Source organism: Vanessa tameamea, chromosome 26, assembly GCF_037043105.1.
Source record: "Vanessa tameamea isolate UH-Manoa-2023 chromosome 26, ilVanTame1 primary haplotype, whole genome shotgun sequence".
Lineage (NCBI taxonomy): Eukaryota > Metazoa > Arthropoda > Insecta > Lepidoptera > Nymphalidae > Vanessa > Vanessa tameamea.
Genome location: NC_087334.1, coordinates 1115802 through 1139460, shown reverse-complemented (window position 1 = coordinate 1139460; position 23659 = coordinate 1115802). Strand labels below are relative to the sequence as shown.

Here is a 23659-nt window from a genome sequence, read left to right as displayed (position 1 = left end):
TGTTTATAGCACACAACGATACATGAGTCCCATGGGACGTGTATTTGCAACGTGTGCTTTCTGTAAGAACTTCGTAGCTTAGTTCTGAAATGGTAACATCCGACTTACAATGATACGTTATTTGTCGCCTCGCTTGTCACTTTTGGAATGTTGACAACTATCTTAAGGCGGTTTTATAATTATTATAGGTACTGTCGCAAATTACATTAGCACATTCGATGCTCGAGTTTTGCGGTGAGTTTCGATTTTATCGTTACATAATACCTCTACAATCCTCAAAGACTTATTTTTAAGTTATTGTCATATTAAATGTTATTTTCACGTCAACTTTAGGTTCGATAGAAACATCCAATCCCTAAAGTAACATAGTAATCTTTTCAAATGAATCTACGGAGTGGATATTTTGGTGTTGATTTAACTAAAAGGTCAATTTCCTTCATTTTTTCAAAGTTCTATTTTGTGGCTGGATCCATAACTACGTCCATTATTGACGCACACCCGTTTCTGACATTTCACGATCGTGCTCAGTGCAATTCTATATGAATTCACTTCTTGTCTAATTCGTGAAATGGTGATAACCGACTAGAGATGATACGCCATTTTGATACGTGTATCATATAAATATTACACTTATTATAATCAATGTCGCATATCGCATTTCGACATATCACGATCGGGTCTGTGATAAATTTCTTACTTGTTCTTAAATTGTTATTTTATAAAAAGTCTGATAAACTACTAACGGTCAAAGACAGAAATCACGACTATTGATATTTTGTATAACTTAAATAGGTTAAATTACCCTTAGCTTAACTTGACCGAGTTAACCTAAAGGTAATATTGACTGCCTACGGGCCCCGTCGTCGCTTGAAAACTTTAGTTGAAAGTAATAACTTAACGAACAAATGATATCCTGCACAAAGTTCACTTTTATATATATATTTTAATAAAAGCCTCTTTTTTGTTAAATTATCGTTATTTTTTAAATCATTTTTGCTTTACGTAAGCGTTAATGTGCGATGCTAAATTTGGATAATTGTGTTGGCCTTCTAAACGCCCTTTAAAATCCCCTAGACTCAGCCTGTATTCTATGCATACACTTATTTTAATATTATTACTATAAATAATAAATGTAAGTAGTACTACAAAGCAAATACCACAATAGAGTAGTTTCTTTAAACAAAATATTATTGAAATCGGTGAAATAATAGCATTAAAAACAAAAAAAAAGCATAAAAATTTACTTTGCGGGTCATATTCAGAAAAGTTACTTGGTAAATAGGGCTCCGTGCAAGCTCGTCTGCGTAGCACTCATCAAATATTGTATTGGCAACCAGCAAAACATAATATTGTTGTGTTTGAGTAAGCTAGAGTAACAACATGCACAAGGGACATAACATCTTAGTTCCTAAGGTTGCGTTGCATTGGCGATGCAAGAAATGGTTAATTTTTCTTACTAACCCAATGTCTATGGTCGGTCGGTGACCATATGTCATTACATGGCCTATTTGACCGCCCTCCAAACTATTACATAAAAAAGCCTAGATTCTACTTTTAAATTGTTTACTTCCTGGCAAGACAAAACCTTATTTGAAAATATACTATTTTGAAAATTAAGGAATATAAGTAAATTAAATAAAAAAGTTTTAAACAAAGTAGAACATATTAACAATAAGGCAATCAAGACGAGAAATTATAACCAATGTTTACCACTTCCCTGAAACTGCCTATCACTTGACGTAACTTTGCCAGGAGGTAACGCTAATCAAATCATTTAACTTTATATAAGTCACATTTTCTAGACACTAAGACAAATTTATATCGTGAAGTTTAAGAATTGTCAAAACAATGTATAAAAAGCATACAGATTAAATTAATAAACTTATACATTATTATATTATATTTGGACATTTCACCTTTAAATAGTATCATTGTAAATTATCTGTATTTGAAATTAAAAAAATAAGATTATATACATGATATTATCATAAAGCGTACCGCTTGTTTCCTGTCTTTCGTCTGCATTTAGTTGATGAGATTACTAACCAAAAGATGGAGCACACGGAACATTAAAGTGTTAAAGGAAAATCGAATACAAATTTCCGGTAGCACGAAACGTAATTATTAATACCCCTATAATGCCTCACAGCTGGTTTAAAGCCTTTACTTGTTAGTAGGGTTTTATGAAAGCGACTGGGCAGGTACCACCCACCCATCATAAATCCACCACAAAACTCCATGTCTACCAAAAAATTGTATTATAATACAAATTATTTTTTTCATTTAGTTATCCTGAATTAATTATATAGTTTAATCTTATTTGGGCGAAGAATCAGTAACATTACAAAATTTAAAACAAGTTAGAAAGTTCCATTTAAAATTTACCTGCGCCTGCGCCGGAAATACCTATGACGCTTATAACATATGCCGAGAGTGTTATGAATTCATACAAACCGCAGGTCGACAACCAAAGGCAAAGAGGTTTTGAGGTGGTCACTGCAAATATATACATACATACGCAAAATGTTGACACGATTATGTGTTTTGTGGTTACTGTAATATCGGTAACAGTACATATAGTCTCCACGTGACTATTCTCCCGTGCTTGGGGAGGGGCAGGTGTTTTAAGTACCAAATGGATGATCAGTTGAATAGTTAAGGCGTGAAAGCGTAACAACAAACAAACATACATACTTTTGAATTTTTTATATTCTTAATTTTTTTTAATAGTGTTTAGAGTATGTTTCTTGAATATATGAAATAACGATATAATAGTACTTACGATAAATTTATCAGATTTAAATAAAATATTGAACTATTTTGTGGTAGGGCTTTATGTAGGCTGCCTGGGTAGGTAGCACCCCCTCATCAGATATTCTACCACCAAGCAATACTTAGTATTGTTACGTTCCAGATTGAAGGGTGAGCGAGCCAGTGTATTACAGGCACAGAACACTTAGTTCCCAAGGTTGGTGGCGCATTGAAGATGTACGGAATGATTAAAATTCCTTACGACGCCAATGTCTATGGACGGTGGTGACCACTTACCATCCGGTGGCCCACTGCCCGTTCGCCTGTTAATCATAAAAATGTAAACCCATTTGCCAAAAAAACGGGCACCTAAAACTTTTCTGTACAATTACGAAATTCTTAAACAAAATTGGTTTCAAATGCATTAAATTAATCAGAAACATTAAAATGTACTAGAAAGTAAAATAAATTGTTCCAAATTTGAAAATTACAAAGTTATTTAAAAATACTCTATTCGTGCTATAAATAAATAAAAAAAGGGTTTTTGTAATTTGAATGATTTGGTGTTGATGTAAAATTGTTTAAATTGATTTTTCGTGACAAATTTTATACTGCAATAAGCAGACAAGTCAATTATCGCTGGTAATACAGTGACTCAGTGAATAATATAGTTACATAAAAAATTTAAAAAAGTACAAAAATGGCGTGAAATATCTAAAGTTTTTTATTTATGTGATGTTTTTCGTATGGTTTTCAATTGTGTGCTTGTATTTAAAATTTTGATAAACGACGCTATGTTTGTTCATTGGAAACACGTAAAAAGGTGAAAGGATGTTACAGGGCAATACAGAGATAAGTTGAAAGGAAATCACAAGAAAAATCTACTTATTTATCTACGAAGCCAGTATGAAGTGTCTTGTAAAACAAAAAACAGGCCAAATACGATTCGAACTTGCACACTGAGAGCTCCGTACCACCAGACAGATAGACAAACATACACTGATGTAACAACAAATTTACGATTTTCGGATTTTTTCCTATACTTGCGCTACAAGACGCTTTTAGCAAAATTTCATGATTCTAGGTCAACGGAAAGTACCTAGTGGTGAGGATATGTTTTTGATTCCCTTTGCGAATGTATGAGAGATACGACTTAAACGTTTATATCTTTTGATTGCGTAGACTTCGTTTTGATTTTTAACAGCCTCAAGGAACTGTTGATCTCAGTATTTGGTATTAATTACAAGTATATACCACCACGCGTTCCTGAGAAAAAGGGTCTTGATGAACAGACAGGCGGACAACGAAGTGATCTTAAAAGGGTTCCTTGTTCCTTTCAGAGGTACGAAGAACATCGCTGTTTAGTATTATCCAATAGCCATTTCAAGCAAGACAAATCCAAGTTCTTATGATTATTCTTAAAAATAAAAACATTCATTATAATATAAATATTCATTATATTAAATCTGTTTCAATTAAATCATGAAATTTATTTTCAGCAATATCTCTGGTATCGATTCAGACAAACAAACAATTCACACGCATACTTCTGCAATGGGTAGCGTGTAGAAAAAAACTTGGTTTGAGATACCCCTCCACATTCACACATAATTAGTTTAACAGTATTCGAGCACCCACCCCCCATCCCTCGCCACCCGTGAGGATTACGTGCGAGTGTGTGCAGGTCTTCTATTGAGAAAAATATACCGGAAAATGCCCTCGGTTATATTAAGACTTAAGACTAATATATAAGATACTAGATATATGGCCCAACTTCGACCGAGGCCTTTCATTTTATATAGTTTTTAGGCTCTAATCAAACTTTACTTTTATTGAAAACACTATCAAAATCGGCAGTCTATTTTATTTTCTTCTAAAAATGATGGAAGCGTATATTATATTTTACAACCGAAATACGAAGTTACTGCTTTACTTGATGGTAGGGCTTTGTGCAAGCCCGTCTGGTCAGGTACCGCCCACTCATCATCATGTTGTGCTCCAGTTTGAACGATGAGTGAGCTAGTGTAACTACAGGCACAAGGGACATAACATCTGAGTTCGCAAGGTTGATGGCGTATTGGCGATGTAAGGAATGGTTAATATTTCTTACAGCGTTATTGTCTATGGGAGGTGGTAACCACTTACCATCAGGTGGCCCATATGCTCGTCCGCCAAACTATGCTATTAAAAAAAAGAATTGTGCAAATACTTGGAGGCTTTTCGAGCGAACTCTTCTAAAATGAAGATAATATTTATAATAGATAGAAAAATAATTAAAATGTATATTTAAAATTTGTAACTCTAAAAGGTCTGTAAACCATGGAGTGCTTTAATATATATTTATTAAAAAAAAAAAACTAGCAGTCAGTAAAGTCCCTGATTATAAGTCCCCGAATTATTTAAATATAGAACAAAAACAAAACGAGTTGGTAAGTCTTAAGAAGTGTTGCTCCAACTCTGCGGTTAAACTAAGTATTTTTTTCTACATCTACGTCAATGTCCGCAAACATCTTCACGAGCTTCGAATTTTAAATTGCCTGTCATTATTTGATATACTAAGCCAATATTTTTTTTTATTGTTAATACGTCTTTATCGGTTAGGTACATGGATAGGTACGTACCTAATCAACAGGTAGCCGTTAGTATATATAACTAAAAAATATCATGCCAGTAGATGGCGTTGATTAATTTTTCCAAATTGCGCTGGCTAGATTTTTCGTAAATAGTATTTATTTAAGACTTAATTTGACTATGACTCTAAGCCCTTCAGAGGGCTTCCAACATCCGGCAGTCTTCTACGACTCGCCCACCCGCCCGGTGACGCTGTAGAGGCCACTATTGCTAGCAGCTACTGACCAATTAAAAAAAAACTGTGAATACTAATACAAACTTTAACATATTTTGTTATTAATACTACTCTTATTATTGAAAAGTTTTTTTCGTCTATTCATTCTTATCACACAGAATATCTGATATTTTTAATCGAAATTATGTTTTAAATTTTGCAAGTAAAGTTTCTAATTTATTAAACATCGAACTTGTAAAATTTAAAGCGATACATGTTAGTAACTTGTCCCTCGCAAATGAACGAATTAAACATTGCAATCACATAGAAAAATATATTTAATAATGTAATCGGTCACTTAGGAACTCATGAATGACATATTATTATTTTATGTTATAAGTGTCAAACGGGCAGAAGGCTCACCTGATGGAAAGTGATTACCACTGCCCATGGACATCTGGGGGGCTTGCAGGTGCGTTTGCGTGCCGTTATATAGTAATATTAATAAATAAGTATTATTATATTCTTAATGTTACGCCAAAATAGTTCGCATAAGAAATAATTATATTAAAAGCTTAAGTAAACATAAACAGATAATAAAGAAAGCTAGCAACCGTAACAATCATGACCGCAGGTTATGGTGGCGTGCAGAATTTACTCGTTAAATTGCAATTTCAATTTATCTGGTTGAAAAATGAACCACTTAAAATAGCTTGGATATAATCCAATAGTATATCTAAGTACGCAAAGTCGCATGTAATGTTTTCGCTGCAAACACGTAATAACGTTCCCCGACATGAAGTGCCGAGGTGTGCGGAACACACCAGTGCTAAGTGCACCGAAATACCCGATAAAAAACGTTGTCTAAGTCTCTTCAGGAGATGTCACCGGATCTCACGCACAAGCTAGCATGATGTAACACAGTTTGTACCTACTAGACCAAGGCAAAACAGAATCTATACCTTGAGGATCTTACAACTTGAACTGCAATCGGCTAGTCTATCAACTATGATTATTTTACGTTTGAAGTTACTTCCTCTGATACACCAGCAGTTTTGTTCTGCAAGAACGTGACGAATTCGTCCTAATCGATTTCGACAACGGCAGCCAATCTCAATGAATCCCGATACGACCGGAACGATAAACGCGCAGGACCAACTATTTACGTGCTTTCCGAGGCACGGGAGTGTATAGACTTCCAACTCTCAGACTCCGGGCTATTACTGATTTTTCGACAGAAAAACCCAATCACTTTTATCGGCACGACCAGGGTTTCAACCCAGAATTTCGGTATCGTTAAAGCAGCAACCTTATATCTAACCAGTATAGTCCAGTGAATAAAGACAGTGCACTTCGGAAAAATTAGAGGAAAGCTGGATTTTTGGATAAACATTCCTTTTGTGGTTCTAAACAAAAACCCAAAAGTCTCCATTGATCCATGCACCGCTAAGAAAGTTATCCAGGGTCAAATGTCGTGACAAACAGTTTTTCACGATAATCTCGTGAGCGGTTATAATTATGCGGGACTTTTGGAATTTTGTTTAGAAACACAAAAGGAAGCTTCATCCAAAACTCCAGCTTGCCCCTAATTTTTCCTAAGGTTGGTCTTTGTTTTGTCTTTATTCACTGGACGAACCAATGGATGTACCTCGTATCTCACACGAGCGAAATACGAAATAAGTCCAGTCTACTTTTTTTTATTGTTGTAATGGAATAGGCGTTTGTCTTCCATCTCACCTGATGGAAAGTGTAGATGAAGACGACCAAAGAAACCTGTTCACTCTACTCTTAAAGGCTCCAGATTTCAACTTATCAGGAAAAATAGACCTAGGCGGGTCGTTCCAAATCTTGGCGACTCTCACCAAAAACGAGCTGCCAAACCGTTTAGTTCGAATTTTGGGTATGTCAACAACGTATGGATGACACTTTAACTGCGCCTAGTAGTCCGATAAAGGAATGGAGATGGCTCAATCAGTTCGAAAAGAGCCTTCGAGCACTCTCCGAAGTGTATCCTATAAAAAATCGATAAGCTGGCAACTCGACGACGATGCTCAAGGGTGTGTAGTCTGCTATTTGAGAGCTTTTCGTTGTTAATTAACCTACGGGCTCTTCGGTCAACTGAGTCCAAAGCTTCCAGATGATATTTGGCTGCACCGTCCAAGAGATGATTGCAGTACTACATGCGGGATCGAACTTGGGCAGTGTAAAGACTCATCATAGTTAGACTGGTTAGATTAACGTTAAAAACCGACTTACGCGTGTATCCTTTAAATATAATTATTACTACAGACAGTGTCACGTTTCACCTGACATTTCACGATTGTGATCTGCGGTAAGATTTCAGTTCATCTTACAGAGCACAACAAATACTGTGATCATTGTAGTGTAACTATAATGTACGCGTCATTTCACGTAATTAATAATAATTTGCGCGAAATGTTGCTCTACATGTTGCGTGCGTCGGAGTTGTTATCACGGACGAGTGACGAATGGTCCGCGTAACATTCGAATGACATCTGTGATGACTCTAGTTATTTCGTACAATTGTTTATGAAGCTGAATATAAATATATGTACTTAATATGACAAAGATGGCTTAGTGGTTAGAACATATGAATGTTAACCGATGGCGAGTTTAAACCGAACAAACAGCACTGAGTTTCTATATGCTTTACTATGTGTGGACCAAACCTTAAAAACAAATTTTAAACGAATAATATACAGTCGATTTAGCTGAAATTCACCTATCAATATAGGCAGAGTATCAAATGAGCCACATCATGGTAAGTAAACACCACCGTCCATAGACTTTTGTGCTGTTAGAAATATCCAATAATAATAATCCCTTACACCGCCAATGTACCACCAACTTTGGAAGATGTCCTAATGAGAATGGTACCACCAACCACCACACATAAAAACATATTCGAAACGAAACCTTCATAATATTCTGAAGATAATTCAACGAATTCGTTTATGTCCGTAATTCGTCCAACGCCCAATTTCCTGCGCCTCATAATAAATAGAATTGTATTTTTATAGCCTTATTCATATGGGGCTAATATCCGAACTAGCCTATGCCTTTATCACTTTATTAAACTACTACGGACTGTCTGTATGTTTAAAACCTCCCCTAGCAGTCTAGGCGTGTTTTGTATATAGTAAAATGTCATACATTATTTCTTTATATTAACGGCAGTCCGTTCAATGTTTGTAACCGACTTCAGTAAAATAACATTTCACTATTTTGCTAATTGTAAAAATTATAAACGATTATAAATGCTTGGACCTATTCAGAGATTCGTTGCCAAAGTTTCGTAATAATGTAAAAAACTATATTATAAATAAATAATTATATGTAACAATTTGATATGTTTGGTAGATTTTGTTTATTTGTTTAATTTCATAGGATCATAGAATTGTTGTTTTTATGTATAACTATCTCACACTTATTTTCGCATGCGGTATTCACCTTAAAAGGTAATGCATTTAGCAATAAGAACTTTGTAACTTAGCATAATTATTACTTTAACAGTGTAATTACCACTGGTGAATCTTAATAAATAAATAAATAAATAAATAAATAAACATGTTTTTTATTCTACCATCAGACCAATATTTATACTTAAAGGATTAGATTACGCCCTCGTCCTTGCAATCGTGTGACGACATCGGATAGGTGGTAACCCATGTGTTAAGCTGTCTCTGTTCCAAATATTATACAAAATCCGTTCAGTATTTTTTGCGTTAGAGATTCACAGAGATCCATTACAGCCACACAAACTTGCGCGTTTATCGTATTGTATTACCATTTAGTTATATATTCGCTTATATATTAATAATCTTCGTTTGTTAATAATTTTAATTGTTGTTAATAAAAGAACTATTATTAATGAGGCTTATTACACAAAATGAGTACACCTTATATATACATGGACGATCGTATTCATTGATTTCGATACAAGCCATATAAATACATAATAGAGAAATACAAGTATCCTCACGACGATTACAAAAGTACAGCTCTGTGATGCTTATTCGGATCTGTATCAGTGATCTTCAGTTTTTATCCTGTCCACGAGCCATTGCGATCAACATATACATATTAAACTCACGCTCGTCACGTCAGTCAGTCAGTCAATTTAAAGCTGTTAAAACTACGAATCGTGTCGACTTATATACTAATATAAGTCGACACGATAGAACCTGAGTATAAGTTTTATATATACCTATGTACTAATTTCTTAGAATGTATACAATGAACATACATTTGAATAAAAATTCAAATGTAAAACGCAAACAGCATTTCTAAAGGGTTAGTATAAAGCAATCTATTTATAGAAAAAAAAAACTCGCAAAATATCGTGACGAATATATATAAACAATTACGCGTCCTATGGTTATGTAGAAAGATCTAATATAACATACTTTATGTACAAACTACTGTAGTTGACATTATTGTAACTTAAATTCTTAAAGGTGTATAATTCGCTTGAACTATGAAGTGATTTGATTGGATCAGAAAATAGCCTTTTTTATGATATAGATAGGCGGACCAGCAATTGGGTTATCTGGTCATAAGGTGTCACCATCGTCCATAGACAATGGCATTGTAAGAAATATTAACCATACCTTACATGACCAATGCGCCACCAACCAGAACTAAGATGTTATGTCCCTTGTAACACTGGCTCACTCACATTTCAAACTGGAACACAGCAATACTTAGTACTGATGTTTGGAGGTAGAATATCTGAGTGGTTGGTATCCAGACAACAAGGAAAAAAGTAATCAATATTATGAATAATTACACTTTTAATTTGTAATAACTTTTAATTTGTAATATACATTTTTTATCTGTAGTTGTTTGTATAATCAATTGATTATAGACTTGACGTAATTTCTCAAGTAAAGGGAACAGTTGAAACCAGCTATGTTTGAACTGAGCTATACTATGCTGATTTCTTTTACACAACAACTATAACACTACATATAAAATTTAAATTATCATTATATATATATAAGGTTATGTAGTGTTTAGCAATATATTTAATTTATTTCCTTCTTTGATAACAGATATTTAAAACATTCTATATCCTCCTTTCCTTACCCTTCTCCCAAACTATTTGGGGGGGCCAGTGTATTTTCCTTCCATTCTCCTATTATTCGTCACCTGATCGTTCACATCCATCTCTCTCATCCCCCCTTACACACCCATGTCTTAGGTCGTCATGTTATGTAAATAGAATATTATTCATACAGATTAAGTTTATAGCTGATTTCAAAATATACATAAGCAGGTGAATTTTATTATTATTATACTTACCACGTGCAATATAACTTTAAGGTGGTATTTCCTTAATTTTATTAGTATTTGACAATGTCCAAATCTAATTAAAATAATATAATATGTAATAATAATCAAACAATTAATTGGTATTTATTTTTTAACGGTTTTCACGTGATAAGTGCACAGTATCATGTGTCAATAATATTACCTGATTCATAAACACGCACGCACTTACACACGTATACAAATAAAGTATTAGTTATGTGTATTGTGTCTTAATAAATGTACGTGTTATGAAAAAGACTCTTGAAGACATTCAGATGGTTGAATTAAAAAAAAGCATTCATTCACTAGATATCTGGCTTGAGAAGACAAACTTCATCATTATCGTGCGAATCATTTAACGCAAGGTACGAACTCACAAGCGCCTTGGGTTTGAGCTTGGAGTTCCAAGAACACGTCTGTCTATTCCAGCAAAATATATCTTTCCGACTCCTAAATATTACACAAATGCTACGTGCATTTGTAAGTAATACTCGCCTGTAAATCGTTCTATGAGAACTTTATACGACTGTTTAAAAAAGGAGTGTAATGCTTTCAGAGTTTTTGTATGTATGTAAGTTACTTTATTCCAACATATCTTTCAAATGCCTGACCAGAATTTGATGTATATAGTATCGTGTCTTCAAAATCCTTACGTCACCTCAATTGACACTGTACAAATTCATTCGATCATTCAGGATAGTAGCTTTTTAAATTTTTAAGACTGTTTTCTTTCTAAAGACTAACATTTAACATATCTTCTGTAAATTAACATTTAACATATCTGCAATGAAAGCGTTAAATTGGCAACAGGCATTAAGTTCGTAAGTTTTTTTTAAATTTTTTGTCTATTTATAAGACGAAGTATTGTTGTATTATTGTAAATACTCGTAATGAACTTAGTAAAATTGTTACTATTGCCCAAGGATAGTTGTTTAAGAGTAAAGTGACACCATTTAAATATCCCACTGCTGGGCTTAGATCTCCTTTTATAGGATTGATTTGGTGCTTATTCCATGCACTGTATTTTCGTCGATATACCTGGGCCAGGTTGACACTCGATACACGTTCACTCGCGATATATTCCTTTATCACAGCAAACACAAAAACACATGAAATTTATGTGGTACTGTGATTCACGTGCTCCAATCATTGATCTGCCTCGGTTCAGTAATAATAGTCATCCCGAAAAATGTTGAGTATTCTATTTAAGTGGAATATTAGTTATAATTATATAGTAGTCGGATTATATGATTTTCAGGACAGATATTTTTTTAGGTGTATTTTTTTAACTAATATTATAAAATTGAGAAAGTTTGTGTATTGGATTGTTTGCAATAACTCCCAAACTACTTCATGAAGTATTCATCAATAGATACTTATGAAATTGAGTACAAAATTCGATTACGATAATAACACATATTTATATTATGTTATATATTTTATTATATAGCTTATGTCGACGTATTTGGAGAGAATATTTTCGGTCCGGGCGCTTTCCAAGGGACCGGAGACGAAACTACACGAAACTTGTTATCAAAGATTTGTTTATGTCGACGGAAATTTCAACACATATATTTCACTTTATAGACAAATCATAGTATATTAGCATATTCATGTATCATACAAAATTGGAAAAAAAAGGAACCCATTTTTTTTTATGATTTTATTGTCATATAGTATGTATCCCTAAAAGAAATGGCATATTATTAATTCTAAGCGTTTTTCCAATTGATGAAATGTGTGGGATTGTTACCAGTTAAACTATTTGCGATTGTTACCAGTAATTTTAATGAACAAAATGTATCGGAGATAAGCTAGCTGGTTACTTTACGTTGAGGACACCAACAACATTAACAGCCTGTAAATTTCCTACTGCTGGGCTAAGGCCTCCTCGAAAGTTTGGAGCATATTCCACCACCAATGCAGGTGGGTTGATATACATGGGATACAATTTAATTGAAATTAGAAACATGCAGGTTTCCTCGCGATGTTTTTCTTCATCGCTAACCACGAAATGAATTATAAACATATATAAGCACATAAAAGTTCAGTGGTGAACCCACAATCATATGTTAAAATGAACGCGTTCTAACCACAGGGCCATCTCGCCTTTTGCATCACCATTATTTACTTAATGTGTGTCAAGATTTTTGATATTTATTTATTTCTTTAATTGATTATTATTATTAGTATTGTAATTAGAGGTACAGGAATACGTCTAAGATTATATATAATAGGTTGACAACACGTTGTCAAGAAAAGATTATATTTCTTGTAGTGTACAAAGATTACAATCAGAAGGCCCATTTTTAGTCAATACAAATAGATAGTCAGGATCGAACTTCGGACTGTTACGTTGATCTGTACGCCATTTACCTATTTAGATACAATAATTTTAATAAACGAGTAATAAACAAAAATTGAACTGAATATTTTAATTAAATGTCTTTATTGAAGTATTCCCAAGTCTCTTAATGTTCGTTTTAAAATAATTTTAATTAACTTTTGTGTGTTTTCACACACGAGACATTTGTACTTATATATATATATGTTATGGGGAAGGTACTGCCCACTCATCACATATTCTATCGCTAAACAGCAATAATTAGTATTATTAGTCTTTCGATTTGAAGAGTACATAACATCTTAGTTCCTAAGGGGTGATTAATATTATTTACAATGTAAATGTCTAGGGGTGGAGGTGACTCACTATTACATATTTGCAATAACTAAGTTACTTATGGAGGTAGATGTCGTATTTTAATTTATTTATTTAACAAATACATCTATTAAGTTTCAATGGTAAGTTATTTTATGTTTCTCAAATATTGGCCTCGCTTAGCGCGCTCCTGAAACAGAACCTTCTCTCTTCAAATTAAAATGAGACTTTAATATATATCCAGCTTAATAAATAAAAACATATCAAGGAATTCGAATACATTAAAAAACAAAATACTCGTTTTTTCTTATTGTCTAAGGAAAAATGTCGCCAAAATTGTGTATTAAGAAAATGGCTTCTCGGAAATAAACAATTGAAATCATTACTTACTTCATACATAAACTTCTTAGAATATAATAGAACTCACGGTTTCCAATACGTTTATTGTTAGAGACTTTTCGAAGTATTTTGGTAACCTTACATTCGGTAATATTCAATGAGTTAATCAATCAAATGTGTTTTATTCAAATAAACTTTACAATAAAGCATTTTCGAGTCGTGAATATTTCAACTCTTCCGCCGTTTCGGAGAGTAACCAGTGAGAGGAACGGCAAGAAACTCGCATAGTTGCCATTTTAACAATGATGTTAGGATTCACTATTATTGTTTAGTTAGTCCTTTGTTGGAACCTGAGCATAAATCCAGGTGTCTTTAAGTAAAAAGTATTATTTTGATAAATAATAAGATTTATTGATGAATTTTGTCCTGAAAATATTTTTAATATTGACTAATACATACTTAGTAAATATTATGTAAAGGTTGCAGTAAAATATGACACCAATTTAAAGAAAATTTCTAAAAGTCACAACCCGGTCCAGATTTAGGTTGTAGGTACTTATACTACCACACGCCTTAGTGTGATCACCTGATGATCACATGATCATGTGGTGGATAAGTCACCACTGCCGTATGGCGCCGTATTAAATTTTATTTTAATTATAACTTTGGGAATTGAAATATTATGTCCCTTGTGCCTGTAGTTACACTAGCTCACCCTGCAAACCGTAACACAAAAATAGTAAGTATTGATGGTTGGCGATTGAATATCTGAGTGAGTACCTCCCCAGAGTCCTATTACCAAGCAAAAGTAGTTGTTGTTGATAATTTCCAATGGCAGTATATTAACCTGTCATGTTCAATGTTCATATTTTTTTAACAACTTTAATTACTAAAATTAATAATTTCTTTATCAAATAAAATTAAACACTTATTTGAGTCAATTTACCAACAGGTACAAGGGGCATAAGAACATAGTTCTGTGAGGATTGGTTACAATTTTTAACGGCGCCAATGTCTATGGGCAGTGGTGACCACTTACCATCGGCTGACCCCTTTGCCCGTCCGCCTACCTATTTATATTACTTTATTACATGTATTCGTTCAAATATTTGCAAATAACGGCCGAGCATTTATCGTGCAATCGACGTGCAAATAAATTGATTAAAAATAAAATATAAGAAAAACCGAATGAACGAAATCTATATTTTTAATTAAGCAGACAATTACATCATAAACAATATTTTATAATTATTATTATTTTTTCGATAAAACATGCTTATTTTAATTATTCATAATCAAATATATTTCCTTAAATAACTAAATGCGTAAATCATTGGCAAAATTATAAAATATTAATTAAAACCTATGTAAAGACTAATTATACGATTTTAATTAATACCACAAAACACGCAATGATCGACGCAAACTCAATGTATCCGAGTATTCAACGATAAATCGACTGACTAATACGTCATTGCGACAATTATTAGAAGACCGACTATGTGAGTCACACTGACTCAGGATTGGTATTTAAATGCGTTAAACGCGACCCGTAGCATTGTAACCGATCGACCACCGCCGAAGCAACATGGCCCTCAAGAAGCTGACCATACTGTTCACGATCCTCATCATAGTCATCGCGGACGATTTATGTTCGTGCTTAGACGACAAAACGGAACATGACATCGAGGAATTCCGTGCGTTCCTGCTTAATTTACCAACGAAAGTGCAAAACGATCACAAGTACCCGGTGGTACCAGGCGAGATATCGCCTCTCGTGCCCTGCAGCAACTGCATTGAGAAGAATATAAACAAACGGAGCGTCGTCCAAACGAAAGTCCTCGCTAAGTTGCGTTTGTTCAACAGATTCGGCAAGGATGACTCCAGGAACAGATGCCCCGTGAGTTATTACCGGCTGGGGCACATATGTGTTAAGAAGCAATAGATAGATGTGATTGTAAATTATTTATTGTGAGTTTAAATGAAGACTTCAATCAAGTTTTTAAGTGTTTGATACGTAATTGTTATTGGTTAAGATCGCCAAAAGAAGCTTTAATAAGTTAAGTAATAAATAGTAATTAGTCAAATGTTTTCGTTTTAATTGTTATTTCATATTTAAAACACGAGTTTTTCTTTGATTGCTTATTATTAATTGGTTTCCCAAAATAATAGTATACATATTATCGTAATTTCAATTTCAAAGGCCATTTCATTAAAAAAACAATTCGGTAAAAAATGAAAATTGAATTTGAACAGAATGTAAGGAACATTGATTTTAATTTAAAGATGCATTTTTAACTTTTACTATTAGCCATAAAAAAGTTACATTATTAATTTCCTTATTTCATCCTCAAATCGACATGGTAACAAATTGTTTCATCGCTATAAAATGAATTTTTGAATTGCAAATTGACTTTTTAAATTTATCAATCAAATCAAATCAAAATATACTTTATTCAAGTAGGCTTTCACAAGCACTTTTAAACCGTCATTTAACAAACTATTTAAAGTAAAGCGATAACCGGTAAGTTAAAATCGACATCATAGGAAGTAGGTTAAGATCAGCATCGTATCCATTACATCGTTTTACTAACATGAGATGTTATATTAAAACTATGTTTTATAATTGAAAATAATGTACCTACTTTAAAGTTTTTTTTTTTATTGAAAATTTCAAATAATAATATATTTTTTTAATAAGTGATTCAAAACTGGAGACATAGGTTTGTGTGACCTTTGTTTGACCTGTCTATCCTGTCTGTGGGTACCACAATTTATTATTCCACCACCTTACACAGTGTATGCGTTGGGTTGATATAACTTATTGGTCATGTGCCTTCTGTAAAACTTCTACATTATTTTCATATGAATTTTAAATATAACTTCTAATAATATAAAAAGTTATATATATTAATTTTTAACTTCAAATTTTTACGGGACTAAACTGAAAGTATGTCGGTTCATAAATGACGAAGTTATAAGTTAACGAAAAAAAAAATACAATTGAATTGATAATTCTTCTTATTTTAAAGTCGTTTGAAGAAATTATTAGACATGTAATCGTTATTCCACACTGGAACAGTAGAAATATTATATTAATTTCTAAGAAAAGATGGCGCTTCAGTAAAATTTACGAATATATATATTTTTTAATTACAAAACAATTAAAAATCACCTTAAGCTGTTCGCACAAATAACATTTTGAAGTACATTACTTGGTACGTTACCGGCTTTGTAAAAGCCCGACTGGGTACCACCCTCTTAATATATATTCTACCGCCAGACTCCAATACTTAGTATTACTAACGGTTGGAAGGGTGAATGAGCTTATGTATACAGGCTCACGGGACATAACGTCTTACTTCCCAAGGTTGGTGGAACATTGGCGATGTAAGGAATGATTAATATTTCTTACAGCGCCAATGTCAATGGGAGGTGGTGACCAATTACCACCAGTGGCCAAACTTATCATAGTATAAATATAATATGTTATATAACGTAACAAAAACTTTATTTATAGTTACTAAGCTCCAATGTCCCACTGAATGACGACCTCCGTGGTCGAGTAGTGTGTACACCGGTTTTCATGGGTACGCCACTCCGAGGTCCCGGGTTCGATTCCCGGCCGATTCGATATAGAAAAGCTCATCAGTTTTCTATGTTGTCTTGGGTCTGGGTGTTTGTGGTACCGTCGTTACTTCTGATTTTCCATAACACAAGTGCTTTAGCTACTTACACTGGGATCAGAGTAATGTATGTGATGTTGTCCAATATTTGTTAAAAAAAAAAAAAAAAATAGCACATTCGAAAAGATCTGCACCTGTACGTAGTTGACGAACTTAAAACACGAACGAAACGATTTGTTCTGTTCTGCCTCGTTTCTGATACGCACCGTTAAGGTCTGGAATACTCTCCCCACTTCTGCATTCCCCACCACTAACAATATCAACTCTAGAGTGAATAGGCATCTTCTACCTTACGCTCCACCTTAGGCTGTATCATCACTGTTTATCTGGTGTAACACCAGCAAAGCCCTAGCATATATGTACATTTAAAAAAAAATCATGGGTTCTAATCCGAACCAGTGCCATTAAGTTATATCAATTGATTACTTTTTATAATTATTCATCTCGTGCTTGTGAAGGAAAATATCGTGAGGAAAGTAGCATTTGCCGGTGGAATTAGCTATACGTATATCCCAATGCAAAATAAGATCCATGTTTTCCTCAACAAGAGATACCTCAGCAGAGGGACGCTTACTTTTATTGGTTCGAGCACACGCGTTTTGACATTAATGTATTATGTCACTCCCGGTGATTTTCGTGCTGGTTTTCCCAAAAGTATTTTCGTTATATTGGAATCTTACATTTTTAAACAAGCTTATCATGAACTAAGCTATCCTTGCGGTTCACCGTTGAGTTCGTTCGTCTGAAACCAATCATGGATTCAGTGTAAAACTTTGTTAAAACAAAATATTAATATTGACCACTATCTATTTTTTAAATTCTGTATCTTTCCACTACCTTAAGGTAGCCTGGGAGAGAGCGATAAGGTCGTCTCTTTTGCATCTCTCTTGAATGCGACTTATGTATGTGGTTATTGGTGTACAATAAAGAATATTTTGATTTGATTTGATTTTGATAGAAACTGTTAAAAACTTGTCAAAACACGAGACGTAAAGAAAGACCATAGATTATTCATATATCTGGGTAATGTCGCACTAAAAAGGACCTATAAAAAAAGCGAGACAATTATTATCTTGGTGTTCGCGTAACAGCTACGCTCGACACTCGCCAAACGTCATACTAATATATAAGTGCGCGTGTGCTTTGTGGTTATTTGTTGACCACTATTTACTTCGACGAGTTCTTAACTTTGACAGTATATTTAGATACATATAAATAATCGAAGTGCAAAACTTATAACACCAAGTTTCCGTCCTCGCGAAGTCAATACATCCCCTCTTAGTCAAGGTGTGCGCTTTTATAATAAAATTCCACAAATATTTTTAGATTTGCAGTTAATAATCTTCACTTATCCTTTTTTTATTAGAATATATACCACCATATAATAATTTTACATGCGTTAACGAATTTTATCAACAATTCAGTAGTTCCAATAAAAAATCTAAAGCTAGAACTTGACAACGCTGTGTGTAAGAATTACTTCTATGAATTTCAATCTTGACCATTTATAACTTATATATACTTTATTCGAGTACTCAACCACAACAATCACTTTTGAATAAATATCAAAGAGTCGAAGAAATTCGTCTTTTATTCCAAACAAAAACATAAAATTTACTCTTGTCACGTCAATTATATCATAATATTATATACCTTCCCAGAAATGAAATGCATCTTCTGGTATATTATTAAGTAAATCGATTTAATAGTTAAGACATTACAAAAATTCGTAGTTTCTAGTACCTTGAAGTTAAAGTGCAATATAACCTTATTGCCTCTACTGGTGACGAGAGGGCTCATTTTGCACCAAAGGATCACAACTGCGATTCAAAGAGAGCTACGTCTTATTGACAATTACCATTCTTGCTGAAATTGTAATTAGATCACAAATTATACAGCAAAGTAAAAACCTCTACTACCAATACTGGGTATAGACCTCCCTCCTGTTTAGGGGAAGTTTTGAAGTTAATACCATTGCTACTCCAATGTGATTTGGTGCAGGTGCACATGCAGATTTCCTTCACTACAGAGCAGAATATAAATTATAAACAGAAACTAGTGTCAACCGGTGACCGTATTACAGTAGTTATAACGTGAAAGCGTAACAAACAAACAAATAAACTAATTCTCACATACATATATAACATATAAACACATTATATTTATACAATAACTATTTTAAAATTGATATATATAATGTACTTAAGCTGTAAATATATAAATATATACTAACAAGCTAAATACATAGCTTTGACCGCGCTAAATTTAAAAGACTTTATAACACACAAACTTTTTACCCCAATCTCACCCCTCGAGGGTCGAGTTAAAAGATGCCTATGTCCTTTCTCGGGACTCAAACTATCTTAATACAAAATTTCATCTTAATCAGTTCAGCGGTTTAAGCGAAAAGAGATAACAGACAGAGCTACTTTCACATTTATAATAGTATACTATATTTCTAACATATGATGTATAATTTCTGTTTATATTTTTAGAATTATTTATTCAATATTAATATTTTTGTGAAAATTAATAAAGAAAACGATGTTAGTTTTGTGACATAAAATTATATATTAAAACAACATTTTTAAATTTTGACAGAAGAAGAATATTTTTTTAAAATATAAATTCTAAAATAAAAATAAATCAATGCAATGAACCTCCTTTTAAAATTTTGACAAGTTAATAGCAATAAAAATAGTTTTAACTAAACAATTTCTAATAAGTATATGATGTACATATATAACTTTAGTATTGGAAGTCCTATAAAAAATTATAAATGACGGAACCGATAATTTAATTTTTAGGAAAAACCAATTGTTAGAACCAGTATTACGCAATTAATATAACTGTTATACAAGTGTTTTTCGTCAGCCGGTTTGTCCTTATGATCGTGACGTCACTCATTTACAAATTAAAACAAGTTGCGCGTGCGCAAGCCATTGTTATTGATTAGAATATATAGGAGTGTTTCTTTGCTTTAACGAACGCTTATGATATATGTGATGTTGCATTTTATTGTAACTTTTATTATACGTAATATTTAATTAATAAGTAACTTATTATTTACTAGTTTTTTCCTCCTTTCTCTTAAAACTTATATGGCATGGGCCTCCTCTAAGGAGAAGGGGGGGCTTGTTCCACTGTGGTATTCGACTATGAATTATTCACGCAGGTTTCTTGCAATGTTTTCTTGGCGAGCACAATTATGAAGATAAAAATTTTATGCCTGAGATATCTTTGAATAAGATCAGCGTGTTCTCTATACTGAGCTATCACGGCTCAAGTGACGTATTTCGTGTCATAATTAAATCGGATAGGTGATTCACAATGGTACTGTTTCTCATGTGTAACGGTTTTCCCAAATGGAACTACCAAAACCAATGTGTACGTGATTATGCATAGAATATATATTTAAAAAAAAAAGCTATATATCCAACTTTCAAGAAGTATATGAAGATATGTTTTTACGTAAATTTTAACTTATGTAAACTTTTTTAAAATAATATTTTATTAAATTATTTTATTACGGAAAATTAGGATAAAAACTTACTAATCTGGGGTGCCCAAAATATACACTATAATAGGTTTTTTTTGAATATATGCCATATTGTACAATAGCGATGATTGAACAATATACAGCCTGGAAAGAGTGGTCTAGTGAACAATGTTTGTATTCAACTATACCATTTCTATATATAAATAAAAACGATGAAGCCTGATTTAAATATGCACGGTAATTATTTTTTTTAATCAATGCTAGTAAGTGATATATGCTTAATTAGAGTATAATAAAAAATAAACTTTCGCTTTAAAATATTACATACAATAACGTACCGGTAATTCAAATGGCTTTCCAATTATCGAGTTCGACCCTGATCAAGGCAAATATTTATCAACCATACCAGACGAAGGGTATTTCTCGCGCTGAGATAATTACGGTCACCGACTTCGAATATTGAATGTGGACAAACAAATGTGTTTATTGATAATTATATACTCATAATTTATTTAAATAAACGCACTTCTAATGTTGACAGGGTCAAGGACAAACTAAAATTAAACAAGTAAATCCCACACGTAAAATAACTTCACAGACATAAAAAGTATAATCCCATACGAATAAATTAGTGACGTAATTCTTCCATTGTTAGGAAAAACCGATCGTTTTTAAACGCTTTAATTATTTGATTTATCTTATAACATATATTGCGGTTTCCTCAATCCAATAAAAAGACTTATTTACCTATAAATAAAGTGGTGATACTTAAAATATAATATGACAGATAAGCTTTAAAACTAGCTGCTCCGCGCGGTTTCGCGGTTTTCGTAAAGAAATAGCGTTATGCCCTCTCCATGACATGACCACTCTTATTATATGTATGGAAGATTTTATTTAACATATTTTAAACTTTCTTTGTTATTGTCTTAATTCAAAAAAAATATTTCTTGACATTTATTTAATCTCAAACTTTGTTAATTTATTTCGTTGTGTCTATTTTTTTTAAAACGTAATAATATATTAAAACTCACTCATGTCAAAAGTTCCTGTACCAGGTACGGCATGGTACGGCGTATCTTGCCGGTTCTGGTCAAGTCGATGCCCAAAACGCCTAAAAATTGTTTTTGAAAGGAGACGAGATCGCCAGAAAACTGCTTGCAAGGCGCTTAGTATACATATACAGGATTATTGGTAATTCGACGTATTCCCGTTAGGAGGTGATAGGAGTGACTATTTGCGATAATTTTAACCGCCATATGCATAATGCAAAAGTGAACCATTTTTGAGTTATCACGTTTTTTAGATTTTTTCAAAATAAGTCAAAATTGCAACTTCAAAAATTTATTAAAAAAAAAGATTCGATTAAAATCTACTTTTTTCTTCTGATTTATAAAAACGATTAAACACTGGATATTTTTCAATATTTAAACAATAATTATCGGTCCAAATTTAAAAATGCGAGACTTCCCTAATTAAGTGGATAACCTATGTTAGGATTCGACAATAAACGTAACCAAACCTGCGACTTTTAATTTCGCATCACTAGGCAGCCCGGCCCATATACAAATAAACGAAAAAAACTTGTATGGAATTATATTTTATTATTTTATCGGTTCTTAATAATAAAAAAATAATAAAAGTATTGGAAAGCTCGGTGAGAGTTAAGTAGTTGTTAAGTTAGCTTAAGGCAATGTTATTTTTAAATTTATTATGTATTACGATTTATTTCGTAAGCGACTAGACACATTGATAAGCTTATATAGCCGATTAAAAAAAAATTGTGTTCGAAATTTAAAGTAAAAAAATCCCCAGAAACCCAGATTTTGCGGTGATACATCCCATGCCTCGGAAAGCACGTAAAACCCTTTTTAAAGATAAGGAGACGGGCGTTATCGTGTCTGTCGTGACGCATGCCGTCCCATCGCACTATCTCTTTCATCACACTCTCACGAGGAAGTACATAGTACACCAGTATGTATGTAAATATATAACTGTATTTATACACACACACACACACACACACGCGTAATATCTTCAGTCAGGTGGTTTGTCTAGGAAATTAGTCGCGTTGCCGAAATTCGGTTATTATTATTTACTTGCCCGGTTTAATACAGGTAAAATTCATACAAGTGGTTTGAGGCTTCCGATTCAGTTTTTGAAAAAAAAAAACTCCAAAAAACAAATCAATAATTTCAGATAAAATATAATTAATTCTCAACATAAATCTATATGTTGTATTTAAAATACAAACAATCACTAATGAAATCTTTTGTTTTTATTTCTCCCTAACACATTTCGTTGATGGAAACGTGAGTAAACCTTCACGTGCCGGAAGAAATTCTAAGACATTAATATCTGCCAATCAGGAGCTCAACAGCGTGAGGGATTATGCTCCGTATTTTTCTTAACAAGAGAAAAAACTAACCAGTGGACGCAGTTTTATTGACGTTATTATCTATAAACTAATAAGTATGGCTAAAGAGTTGGTTCAAAGGTAATCTGTAGATCACCAGTCTGATAGGCCAATTATTGAGAAAGGTTGATAGACAATTGGACGTAACGCTACGGTCCATGACTCACGGATGAGTAGTAACGCCAAACGC

At 33.0% G+C, this 23659-nt stretch overlaps 1 protein-coding gene across 1 annotated transcript in view; it reads right to left on the bottom strand.

Annotated features, from left to right (window-relative positions):
* Window positions 1-23659, bottom strand: part of LOC113398398 (zinc finger protein 219-like) — a 59807-nt gene that overhangs the window by 28932 nt on the left and 7216 nt on the right. The gene's annotated exons all lie outside the window — the stretch shown is intronic.